The 12,779-nt window shown below is 50.0% G+C and overlaps 1 pseudogene; it reads right to left on the bottom strand.

The window, feature by feature from the left end:
- Window positions 1–4,060: 4,060 nt before the first annotated feature.
- LOC148319678 (uncharacterized) lies at window positions 4,061–9,714 on the bottom strand (annotated as a pseudogene).
- Window positions 9,715–12,779: the final 3,065 nt, after the last annotated feature.

Genomic DNA, 12,779 nt, shown 5'->3' with positions numbered 1-12,779 from the left:
GATGGCAGAGCGGTCTAAGGCGTTGCGTTCAGGTCGCAGTCTCCCCAGGAGGCGTGGTTTCGAATCCCACCTCAGACAGTGCCCATTGAAAGTACCAAGCAAGAACAAAGCAAACACATTCAAGAGAGCATTACCAGATGCTAGGATGGCAGAGCGGTCTAAGGCGTTGCATTCAGGTCGCAGTCTCCCCAGGAGGCGTGGTTTCGAATCCCACCTCAGACAGTGCCCATTGAAAGTACCAAGCAAGAACAAAGCAAACACAGTCAAGAGAGCATTACCAGTTGCCAGGATGGCAGAGCAGTCTCAGGCGTTGCGTTCAGGTCGCAGCCTCCCCAGGAGGCGTGGTTTCGAATCCCACCTCAGACAGAGCCCATTGAAAGTACCAAGCAAGAACAAAGCAAACAAAGTCAAGAGAGCATTACCAGTTGCCAGGATGGCAGAGCGGTCTAAGGCGTTGCGTTCAGGTCGCAGTCTCCCCAGGAGGCGTGGGTTTGAATCCCGCCTCAGACAGAGCCCATTGAACGTACCAAGCAAGAAAAAAGCAAAACAGTCAAGAGAGCATTACCAGCTGCCAGGATGGCAGATCGGTCTAAGGCGTTGCGTTCAGGTCGCAGTCTCCCCAGGAGGCGTGGGTTCGAATCCCGCCTCAGACAGAGCCCATTGAAAGTACCGAGCAAGAACAAAGCAAACACAGTCAAGAGAGCATTACCAGCTGCCAGGATGGCAGAGCGGTCTAAGGCGTCGCGTTCAGGTCGCATTCACCCCAGGAGGCGTGGGTTCGAATCCCGCCTCAGACAGAGCCCTTTGAAAGTACCAAGCAAGAACAAAGCAAACACAGTCATGAGAGCATTAACAGGTGCCAGGATGGCAGAGCAGTCTACGGCGTCGCGTTCAGGTTGCATTCACCCCAGGAGGCGTGGGTTCGAATCCCACCTCAGACAGAGCCCATTGAAAGTACCAAGCAATAACAAAGCAAACAAAGTCAAGAGAGCATTACCAGTTGCCAGGATGGCAGATAGGTCTAAGGCGTTGCGTTCAGGTCGCAGTCACCCCAGGAGGCGTGGGTTCGAATCCCACCTCAGACAGAGCCCATTGAAAGTACCAAGCAATAACAAAGCAAACAAAGTCAAGAGAGCATTACCAGTTGCCAGGATGGCAGAGCGGTCTACGGCGTTGCGTTCAGGTCGCAGTCACCCCAGGAGGCGTGGGTTCGAATCCCACCTCAGACAGAGCCCATTGAAAGTACCAAGCAATAACAAAGCAAACAAAGTCAAGAGAGCATTACCAGTTGCCATGATGGCAGAGCGGTCTAAGGCGTTGCGTTCAGGTCGCAGTCTCCCCAGGAGGCGTGGGTTCGAATCCCGCCTCAGACAGAGCCCATTGAAAGTACCAAGCAAGAACAAAGCAAACACAGTCAAGAGAGAGGTACCAGTTGCCAGGATGGCAGAGCGGTCTAAGGCGTTGCGTTCAGGTCGCAGTAACCCCAGGGGGCGTGGGTTAGAATCCCACCTCAGACACAGCCCATTGATAGTACCAAGCAAGAAAAAAGAGAACACATTCAAGAAAGCATTACCAGATGCCAGGATGGCAGAGTGGTCTAAAGGCGTTGCGTTCAGGTCGCAGTCTCCCCAGGAGGCGTGGGTTCGAATCCCGCCTCAGACAGAGCCCATTGAAAGTACCAAGCAAGAACAAAGCAAACACAGTCAAGAGAGAGGTACCAGTTGCCAGGATGGCAGAGCGGTCTAAGGCGTTGCGTTCAGGTCGCAGTAACCCCAGGAGGCGTGGGTTCGAATCCCACCTCAGACAGAGCCCATTGATAGTACCAAGCAAGAAAAAAGCAAACACAGTCAAGAGAGAATTACCAGTTGCCAAGATGGCAGAGCGGTCTAAGGCGTTGCGTTCAGGTCGCAGTCTCCCCAGGAGGCGTGGGTTCGAATCCCACCTCAGACAGAGCCCATTGAAAGTCCCAAGCAATAACAAAGCAAACACAGTCAAGAGAGCATTACCAGTTGCAAGGATGGGAGAGCGGTCTAAGGCGTTGCGTTCAGGTCGCAGTCTCCCCAGGAGGCGTGGGTTTGAATCCCACCTCAGACAGAGCCCATTGAAAGTACCAAGCAATAACAAAACAAACACATTCAAGAGAGCATTACCAGCTGCCAGGATGGCAGAGCGGTCTAAGGCGTTGCGTTCAGATCGCAGTCTCCCCAGGAGGCGTGGGTTCGAATCCCGCCTCAGACAGTGCCCATTGAAAGTACCAAGGAATAATAAAGCAAACACAGTCAAGAGAGCATTACCAGTTGCCAGGATGGCAGAGCGGTCTAAGGCGTTGCGTTCAGGTCGCAGTCTCCCCAGGAGGCGTGGGTTCGAATCCCACCTCAGACAGTGCCCATTGAAAGTACCAAGCAAGAACAAAGCAAACACAGTCAAGAGAGCATTACCAGATGCCAGGATGGCAGAGCGGTCGAAGGCGTTGCGCAACGTTCAGGTCGCAGTCTCCCCAGGAGGCGTGGGTTCGAATCCCAAGAACAAAGCAAACACATTCAAGAGAGCATTACCAGATGCCAGGATGGCAGAGCGGTCTAAGGCGTTGCGTTCAGATCGCAGTCTCCCCAGGAGGCTTGGGTTCGAATCCCACCTCAGACAGAGCCCATTGAAAGTACCAAGCAATAACAAAGCAAATAAAGTCAAGAGAGCATTACCAGTTGCCAGGATGGCAGAGCGGTCTAAGGCGTTGCGTTCAGGTCGCAGTCTCCCCAGGAGGCGTGGGTTCGAATCCCGCCTCAGACATTGCCCATTGAAAGTACCAAGCAAGAACAAAGCAAACACATTCAAGAGAGCATTACCAGCTGCCAGGATGGCAGAGCGGTCTAAGGCGTTGCGTTCAGGTCGCAGTCTCCCCAGGAGGCGTGGGTTCGAATCCCACCTCAGACAGAGCCCATTGAAAGTACCAAGCAATAACAAAGCAAACACAGTCAAGAGAGAATTACCAGTTGCCAGGATGGCAGAGCGGTCTAAGGCGTTGCGTTCAGGTCGCAGTAACCCCAGGAGGCGTGGGTTCGAATCCCACCTCAGACAGAGCCCATTGAAAGTACCAAGCAATAACAAAGCAAACACAGTCAAGAGAGCATTACCAGGTGCCAGGATGGCAGAGCGGTCTAAGGCGTTGCGTTCAGGTCGCAGTCACCCCAGGAGGCGTGGGTTCGAATCCCACCTCAGACAGAGCCCATTGAAAGTACCAAGCAATAACAAAGCAAACACAGTCAAGAGAGCATTACTAGGTGCCAGGATGGCAGAGCGGTCTAAGGCGTTGCGTTCAGGTCGCAGTCACCCCAGGAGGCGTGGGTTCGAATCCCACCTCAGACAGAGCCCATTGAAAGTACCAAGCAATAACAAAGCAAACACAGTCAAGAGAGCATTACCAGTTGCCAGGATGGCAGAGCGGTCTAAGGCGTTGCGTTCAGGTCGCAGTCACCCCAGGAGGCGTGGGTTCGAATCCCGCCTCAGACAGAGCCCATTGAAAGTACCAAGCAAGAACAAAGCAAACACATTCAAGAGAGCATTACCAGATGCCTGGATGGCAGAGTGGTCTAAGGCGTTGCGTTCAGGTCGCAGTCTCCCCAGGAGGCGTGGGTTCGAATCCCGCCTCAGACAGTGCCCATTGAAAGTACCAAGCAAGAACAAAGCAAACACATTCAAGAGAGCATTACCAGATGCCAGGATGGCAGAGCGGTCTAAGGCGTTGCGTTCAGGTCGCAGTCTCCCCAGGAGGCGTGGGTTCGAATCCCGCCTGTTTTGAAACAATTCTGATACTGCTTATGATCAATTACAGCATCAATAAGAGTGACTAGTAGCGAGACTGATGCCCAATCGTCAGGCTACAATGGGTTAAGCTGTCTGTTATGTCCAATCAGACAAGCGTGAGCCCTTGAGTAGACACTGCTTACAATCAATTACAGTATCAAATAATATAATAGTCACAACTCAGATCAATTGCTATGACTTATTATTAACTTCAGGATCGCGGATCGTCGGCGACTTACATGGACAACAAACACTTCACTGCGTTAAACAAGCGGCACATTTTATTTAACCCACAGTATAAAGTGTACAAGCAAGCAAGCAAGCAACAATTGTATTTCAGCTCATAGATTACATGCAAGACATAAATCTCATTACCGTGTGCTGGAAGGACGGAGAGCCCCGGAGTCCTCAGTAATGCGAGCAAAAAATACGATGCTGGGCGTCCGCGCGTAAAACCCTCAGCCGACTCTACTTTCGTTTTGCCTCCGTCACATTCTTATAGACAATATTTCATCCCAACCCCTCCCGTTCGAGTGCGCTTTGATGGTTCGCATGGCCCTTCGCACAACTTTGGCCTCTGCCAATCCTCACTCCCTTTTCGTTATCGACTGCACCTTTTCACATGAGTCAGACATTCCTGGTGCTTAGGCCCTGTACGAATCCTTTCCAATTATTCCCGTTCTCATAACACATAGATACAACCTGTGCAAATTCTCATAACACATAGATGTGGCCTGTGCAAATTCTCATAACACATAGATGTAGCCTGTGCAAATTCTCATAACACATAGATGCAGCTTGTGCAAATTCTCATAACACATAAACACAGACATCTACTAACGCGTGTATATAGGTATAAAATGGTTATTATGCAGCATTTATGTGGTAAAACAACATTAATAAACCATATTTCACTTCATTCCACTCCTGGTGTTTTACCACCAATTGATGCAAACAGGTTCCACTAATTTATTAACCCGTTAACGTGTTGTTCCCAATTATCCAATATCCACTGAAACCATGGTACATTATATGAGTGAGCAAAGCAAAACCAATGATCCTGTAAAACATTTACCACCACATGAGTCAACATGTCTATGCGCGTGGTACAATGGATTTCTCGCCTGGTATATTCATTTCCAATCCGGCGGACATATTCAAAGATATGCCCTTCTTCTTCTAAATTTAAAGTTAGTTCACACACATAACGGTTATACCAAGAATTGACAGTTTCAATTTTTATTCTCATGGTTCCATGCAATGATATATTTCTTTTTCTACTTCTAATCGAATTCGTCGAACATAAACACAAATTCCAATATTGCATAGCGTAGTCAAAGCGATAGCTATTAAAACCAAAATCATTGGTGGAAGCAACGTTGCCCCAGCAGTTTGTGACAAGCCTGAAAATATGTCCCACCAATGATGAGCAGACTGTTGCTGAATGATTTTAGCAGCATGCAATGTCGATACCATCAGTTGGGAAACATTGGACGCATGTGACTTTATCAATTTCTTTACCTCAGTGGATCGTTCCAATGCGCATTTGAAACGCTCCAAAGAGATTTGCCATGGTGTGCGTAGCACTTCCCATTGTACAGCCGTAAACCGGCTAGCAACTGTGTAATTTGTCAACCAATACGTCCCGTTTCCCCACTGAGGTATGCGGCCCCACCTGCCACAAAATGTCCCTACTAGGTTCCCTCGACCAATCGCACAAGGTGAAGTTTACGTTGGTTAAGCAAGAATTAACAAATTCATGATGCAATTTACAAGCTAGTCCTTTATCAGTGTTTTCGCAAAGATCGGTATTAAAGGTCTGGTTTGTGTTTGGGTTCACCACAACTCAGAGGATATATTCCAGACACTACGCCACTCCTGGTAATTTCCTGTAGTCATTACTCGTACGAAACGCTCTTTTTGCGTCTGCGCATGTAGGTTTTGTATGCTACATGTGGTCCAGTTTAGCTGTTTAGTTACATTGGTTAACACTTCACTAGTGGCGTTCCACATATTTAATTCCCATTTAAATACATTTTGCCACAGTTTAGCATTTTCGTTTTGTCCCACTATTGAATTAGGAAGCCACATTCCTACTTTTAGTAGGGCATCATGAGTTCCCTGTCCGGTCCCAGCTAATTTATAGCGTGTCACTTCATTATCAATGGTGTTAGATACCCCCAATAACGTTCCGGTTCCCCCCAATAAGGTGTCGTGTTAACACTCTCTCTTCTTTCGAACACATGTGGGAAAAACAGGAAATACAATACATTTTCGTAGTTATTGCTGATTGTGCCAAGGGTGTACATGTATCAATTATAGGTACCAGCTGGGTGTTTATAATGTGTGTGTGTGTGGGGGGGTCGCTTTACTAACGCCTCTCCCCTTCTCTGGGATGAGTCATTTGGTCCAGTTCTTTCCTTGACGGGTCGGATCACACTCTGCTCTGAACCAAAAGCTCTTGACATCTCCTTCCATCGTACCTGGTTTCACTGCGCACAGCTCCACCCTGGACTTGATCCAGATTCTAGTTCCGTTACGAAACAGCCATTGGGTTGATTCTTTTCCAGGACTCCAGAATACTGCATCAGCGGTGAGGTTGGCCACCGCACACAGCCCGCCCCCCGGACACATCACTCCATCCTGGGTCACGTTGACCCCCTTGACCCTCTCACTGCCGGTCAGATTCCATGACAGCGGGCCCTGCATTCGGGGGTACAGAAGGCGTCCGGTCGTTTGCTCCCAGGAGAGTTGGACCATGGCACCAAGGTCAAGGAAGAGGATGACCAAGCAGCCGACACCACCACCGTACCGGACTTTGATAACGGCCATGGCGTCTTGATCCGTTGCCGGCCCGTCCCACAAACAACTCCCACCACGTCATCCACACCGGCTGTAATGAACACAGTTAGTTCCTACAATTGAAAGGCACAGATTAGTTTTCACGTAAATAACACATTTTTCTTCTCCTTCAAATAAGACGCTCACTGTAGCGTCGTCTCCTTGTGCAATTATCTCAGCAGCCCGGGGGGGCCCTGAGTTTTGTTTTACCCAAACCTTAGCTCCGGCCCTGTCGGTTGAGCCAAAGCCCCCTGAGCCTCGCCCAGATCTTATCACTGGTTTAGGAATTTCCTGAACTGTTGTCATATTGCACGGTTTTATTACCAACTGGGCGATTTTACTGCCCTTTCAGGTGCAAGGTCATTCCAGCCAGTATGTCCATTCCAATTATCCATTCTGCGATGGGTGTAACCACCACTTCATATTTCCGAATTGGCATGTGTCCAATTTTCAAAGGCAAAGTTACTGCCTTTCCATTTATAATTTGCCCCCCTATTCCTTGTACCGGGACTAGGGTGCCCTTCATTTTGTTGGGATTTCCTTGAATCAACGAGGCCTCCGCCCCTGTGTCAACCAGTGCCAAAACACATTGAACCGAATTATTCCAATAAATTTCTAGCTTTACATGGGGTCGAATATCACCGACACTCCATCGTTCTGACAATTTTGACTGGCTGGCAACAAAGGCTTGACCTTCATCCTATCCTAAGAGATCAAAGACTTGAGACCTCTTGCCTTTTTTTTTTTTTCTTCGAACGGCTGCTACATACCTTTCATCCTCACTGCTGCTTTCCAAACATTCCTCTCTGTTCCCCTCCACGGGAGGGGCAGAGGGCACAGCTGGTTTTATCATATCTTTAAGCAGTCCTGCCAATTCTGCAAGTTCAGAACGACCGGATCGTTCTTCAAAGCGCAAACAATTAACTTTAAGTCCTCTTTGTCTGCACCTGGCCATCAAAAACTTGTTTGATTGTCCATCAATCTCCGAATGAGGGACTCCCGCGTCTATTAACGCTCTCCACATAGCGCGTCTGTCCCCCTGATCCAGCCCAATTGCATCTGCACCTTCCTCGTACAGACGTCTGATCCATGAGTCAGTGGGCTCCCCACCACGCTGTTTATATCTGGTGGAAATTTGTGTGATTTCGTCCTGTGAATAATCTTCCTTAGTTACAGTTACTCGCGGTGCGGGTTCAGGAAACTCCTGTCTCCGCACAATGGGGTTTCCTTCAGCGTCCACTACGACAACCCCATTAGCATCCCGCTCGACATCCACAATAGGCAATACCACATTTTGCTCTTCACGCCTGCGTGCTATCGGTTTTATTTGCAAATGTGATAATTTTGGATAGAGGGACTGCCCGGTGGCAGGGGCTGTTACTTCAACGTCACCATCCCCCCATATATCTCCTTCCCAGCCCTCCGGCTCCCATTCGCCCGCAAGATCTCTCGTAAACGCCCGTATTTGTTGCGTTTCAACGCGGCGATCAGTTTTCCGCTGGTTAGCTCGTGCTTTCTTGGAAATATGCACAATTGTTTTTTCCAACACAGAATTTAATCTAGATATTTCCTTCTCTAGTTCTTCGATCTTATTGTTCTGCATTAGAATTTCTTGATCTTTACGCGCACCAGCGAGGAGAGCAGCGTCTAACGCCTTATTCTTCTCCCGCCATGCTTCTGCACAAATCCACATCATCTTCCGCACACCCCCCAAAGGCGCTCTTTTACAGACCACCACCTGAGTCAGTAAATCCTTAACTGACGTCGGGCTGGCCCCCACTGGCATGTTAACCCACGGACCAGGGCGTCCCCCATTCCGCGTCAACAATTTCCCAATTTCTCTAAACTCATGACTGTCCCACCCCGGCACTCCCGAGACGCAGTCAGCACGACTGTCCCACCCCGGCACTCCCGAGACGCAGTCAGCACGACTGTCCCACCCCGGCACTCCCGAGACGCAGTCAACAAACCCCCCTTCGGGTCCTCTAAACTCACGACTGTCCCACCCCGGCACTCCCGAGACGCAGTCAGCACGACTGTCCCACCCCGGCACTCCCGAGACGCAGTCAGCACGACTGTCCCACCCCGGCACTCCCGAGACGCAGTCAGCAAACCCCCCTTCGGGTCCTCTAAACTCACGACTGTCCCACCCCGGCACTCCCGAGACGCAGTCAGCACGACTGTCCCACCCCGGCACTCCCGAGACGCAGTCAGCACGACTGTCCCACCCCGGCACTCCCGAGACGCAGTCAGCAAAACCCCCCTCGGGTTCATCCAAAGTTTTACTCTTACTCAAACAACAAGCCATGTCCAAGTCGCAGTTTTCCCGAGATCCTGCCGACAACGCCAAAAATGTTTTGAAACAATTCTGATACTGCTTATGATCAATTACAGCATCAATAAGAGTGACTAGTAGCGAGACTGATGCCCAATCGTCAGGCTACAATGGGTTAAGCTGTCTGTTATGTCCAATCAGACAAGCGTGAGCCCTTGAGTAGACACTGCTTACAATCAATTACAGTATCAAATAATATAATAGTCACAACTCAGATCAATTGCTATGACTTATTATTAACTTCAGGATCGCGGATCGTCGGCGACTTACATGGACAACACACACTTCACTGCGTTAAACATTTTATTTAACCCACAGTATAAAGTGTACAAGCAAGCAAGCAAGCAACAATTGTATTTCAGCTCATAGATTACATGCAAGACATAAATCTCATTACCGTGTGCTGGAAGGACGGAGAGCCCCGGCGTCCTCAGTAATGCGAGCAAAAAATTCGATGCTGGGCGTCCGCGCGTAAAACCCTCAGCCGACTCTACTTTCGTTTTGCCTCCGTCACATTCTTATAGACAATATTTCATCCCAACCCCTCCCGTTCGAGTGCGCTTTGATGGTTCGCATGGCCCTTCGCACAACTTTGGCCTCTGCCAATCCTCACTCCCTTTTCGTTATCGACTGCACCTTTTCACATGAGTCAGACATTCCTGGTGCTTAGGCCCTGTACGAATCCTTTCCAATTATTCCCGTTCTCATAACACATAGATACAACCTGTGCAAATTCTCATAACACATAGATGTAGCCTGTGCAAATTCTCATAACACATAGATGTAGCCTGTGCAAATTCTCATAACACATAGATGCAGCTTGTGCAAATTCTCATAACACATAAACACAGACATCTACTAACGCGTGTATATAGGTATAAAATGGTTATTATGCAGCATTTATGTGGTAAAACAACATTAATAAACCATATTTCACTTCACCGCCTCAGACAGAGCCCATTGAAAGTACCAAGCAAGAACAAAGCAAACACAGTCAAGAGAGAGGTACCAGTTGCCAGGATGGCAGAGCGGTCTAAGGCGTTGCGTTCAGGTCGCAGTCTCCCCAGGAGGCGTGGGTTCGAATCCCGCCTCAGACAGAGCCCATTGAAAGTACCAAGCAAGAACAAAGCAAACACAGTCAAGAGAGCATTACCAGTTGCCAGGATGGCAGTGTGTTCTAAGGCGTTGCGTTCAGGTCGCAGTCACCCCAGGAGGCGTGGGTTCGAATCCCACCTCAGACAGAGCCCATTGAAAGTACCAAGCAATAACAAAGCAAACACAGTCAAGAGAGCATTACCAGGTGCCAGGATGGCAGTGTGTTCTAAGGCGTTGCGTTCAGGTTGCAGTCACCCCAGGAGGCGTGGGTTCGAATCCCACCTCAGACAGAGCCCATTGAAAGTACCAAGCAAGAACAAAGCAAACACAGTCAAGAGAGCATTACCAGTTGCCAGGATGGCAGTGTGTTCTAAGGCGTTGCGTTCAGGTCGCAGTCACCCCAGGAGGCGTGGGTTCGAATCCCACCTCAGACAGAGCCCATTGAAAGTAGCAAGCAAGAACAAAGGAAACACAGTCAAGAGAGAGGTACCAGTTGCCAGGATGGCAGAGCGGTCTAAGGCGTTGCGTTCAGGTCGCAGTCTCCCCAGGAGGCGTGGGTTCGAATCCCACCTCAGACAGAGCCCATTGAAAGTACCAAGCAATAACAAAGCAAACACAGTCAAGAGAGAATTACCAGTTGCCAGGATGGCAGAGCGGTCTAAGGCGTTGCGTTCAGGTCGCAGTAACCCCAGGAGGCGTGGGTTCGAATCCCACCTCAGACAGAGCCCATTTAAAGTACCAAGCAATAACAAAGCAAACACAGTCAAGAGAGCATTACCAGGTGCCAGGATGGCAGAGCGGTCTAAGGCGTTGCGTTCAGGTCGCAGTCACCCCAGGAGGCGTTGGGTCGAATCCCACCTCAGACAGTGCCCATTGAAAGTACCAAGCAAGAACAAAGCAAACACATTCAAGAGAGCATGACCAGATGCCAGGATGACAGAGCGGTCTAAGGCGTTGCGTTCAGGTCGCAGTCTCCCCAGGAGGCGTGGGTTCGAATCCCACCTCAGAGAGAGCCCATTGAAAGTACCAAGCAATAACAAAGCAAACACAGTCAAGAGAGCATTACCAGTTGCCAGGATGGCAGAGCGGTCTAAGGCGTTGCGTTCAGGTCGCAGTCTCCCCAGGAGGCGTGGTTTCGAATCCCGCCTCAGACAGAGCCCATTGAAAGTACCAAGCAAGAACAAAGCAAACACAGTCATGAGAGCATTACGAGGTGCCAGGATGGCAGAGCGGTCTTAGGCGTTGCGTTCAGGTCGCAGTCTCCCCAGGAGGCGTGGGTTCGAATCCCGCCTCAGACAGAGCCCATTGAAAGTACCAAGCAAGAACAAAGCAAACACAGTCAAGAGAGAGGTACCAGTTGCCAGGATGGCAGAGCGGTCTAAGGCGTTGCGTTCAGGTCGCAGTCTCCCCAGGAGGCGTGGGTTCGAATCCCGCCTCAGACAGAGCCCATTGAAAGTACCAAGCAAGAACAAAGCAAACACAGTCAAGAGAGCATTACCAGTTGCCAGGATGGCAGTGTGTTCTAAGGCGTTGCGTTCAGGTCGCAGTCACCCCAGGAGGCGTGGGTTCGAATCCCACCTCAGACAGAGCCCATTGAAAGTACCAAGCAATAACAAAGCAAACACAGTCAAGAGAGCATTACCAGGTGCCAGGATGGCAGTGTGTTCTAAGGCGTTGCGTTCAGGTCGCAGTCACCCCAGGAGGCGTGGGTTCGAATCCCACCTCAGACAGAGCCCATTGAAAGTACCAAGCAAGAACAAAGCAAACACAGTCAAGAGAGCATTACCAGGTGCCAGGATGGCAGTGTGTTCTAAGGCGTTGCGTTCAGGTTGCAGTCACCCCAGGAGGCGTGGGTTCGAATCCCACCTCAGACAGAGCCCATTGAAAGTACCAAGCAAGAACAAAGGAAACACAGTCAAGAGAGAGGTACCAGTTGCCAGGATGGCAGAGCGGTCTAAGGCGTTGCGTTCAGGTCGCAGTAACCCCAGGAGGCGTGGGTTCGAATCCCACCTCAGACAGAGCCCATTGATAGTACCAAGCAAGAAAAAAGAGAACACATTCAAGAGAGCATTACCAGATGACAGGATGGCAGAGTGGTCTAAGGCGTTGCGTTCAGGTCGCAGTCTCCCCAGGAGGCGTGGGTTCGAATCCCGCCTCAGACAGAGCCCTTTGAAAGTACCAAGCAAGAACAAAGCAAACACAGTCATGAGAGCATTAACAGGTGCCAGGATGGCAGAGCGGTCTACGGCGTCGCATTCAGGTCGCATTCAGGGCGCATTCACCCCAGGAGGCGTGGGTTCGAATCCCACCTCAGACAGAGCCCATTGAAAGTACCAAGCAAGAACAAAGCAAACACAGTCAAGAGAGAGGTACCAGTTGCCAGGATGGCAGAGCGGTCTAAGGCGTTGCGTTCAGGTCGCAGTAACCCCAGGAGGCGTGGGTTCGAATCCCACCTCAGACAGAGCCCATTGATAGTACCAAGCAAGAAAAAAGCAAACACAGTCAAGAGAGAGGTACCAGTTGCCAGGATGGCAGAGCGGTCTAAGGCGTTGCGTTCAGGTCGCAGTAACCCCAGGAGGCGTGGGTTCGAATACCACCTCAGACAGAGCCCATTGATAGTACCAAGCAAGAAAAAAGCAAACACAGTCAAGAGAGAATTACCAGTTGCCAAGATGGCAGAGCGGTCTAAGGCGTTGCGTTCAGGTCG

The sequence above is a fragment of the Idiotropiscis lumnitzeri genome, chromosome 17 (genome assembly GCF_059441095.1).
Source record: "Idiotropiscis lumnitzeri isolate Australia: NSW breed Sydney's pygmy pipehorse chromosome 17, RoL_Ilum_1.0, whole genome shotgun sequence".
NCBI lineage: Eukaryota > Metazoa > Chordata > Actinopteri > Syngnathiformes > Syngnathidae > Idiotropiscis > Idiotropiscis lumnitzeri.
This window is presented reverse-complemented; position numbering and strand designations above follow the sequence as displayed.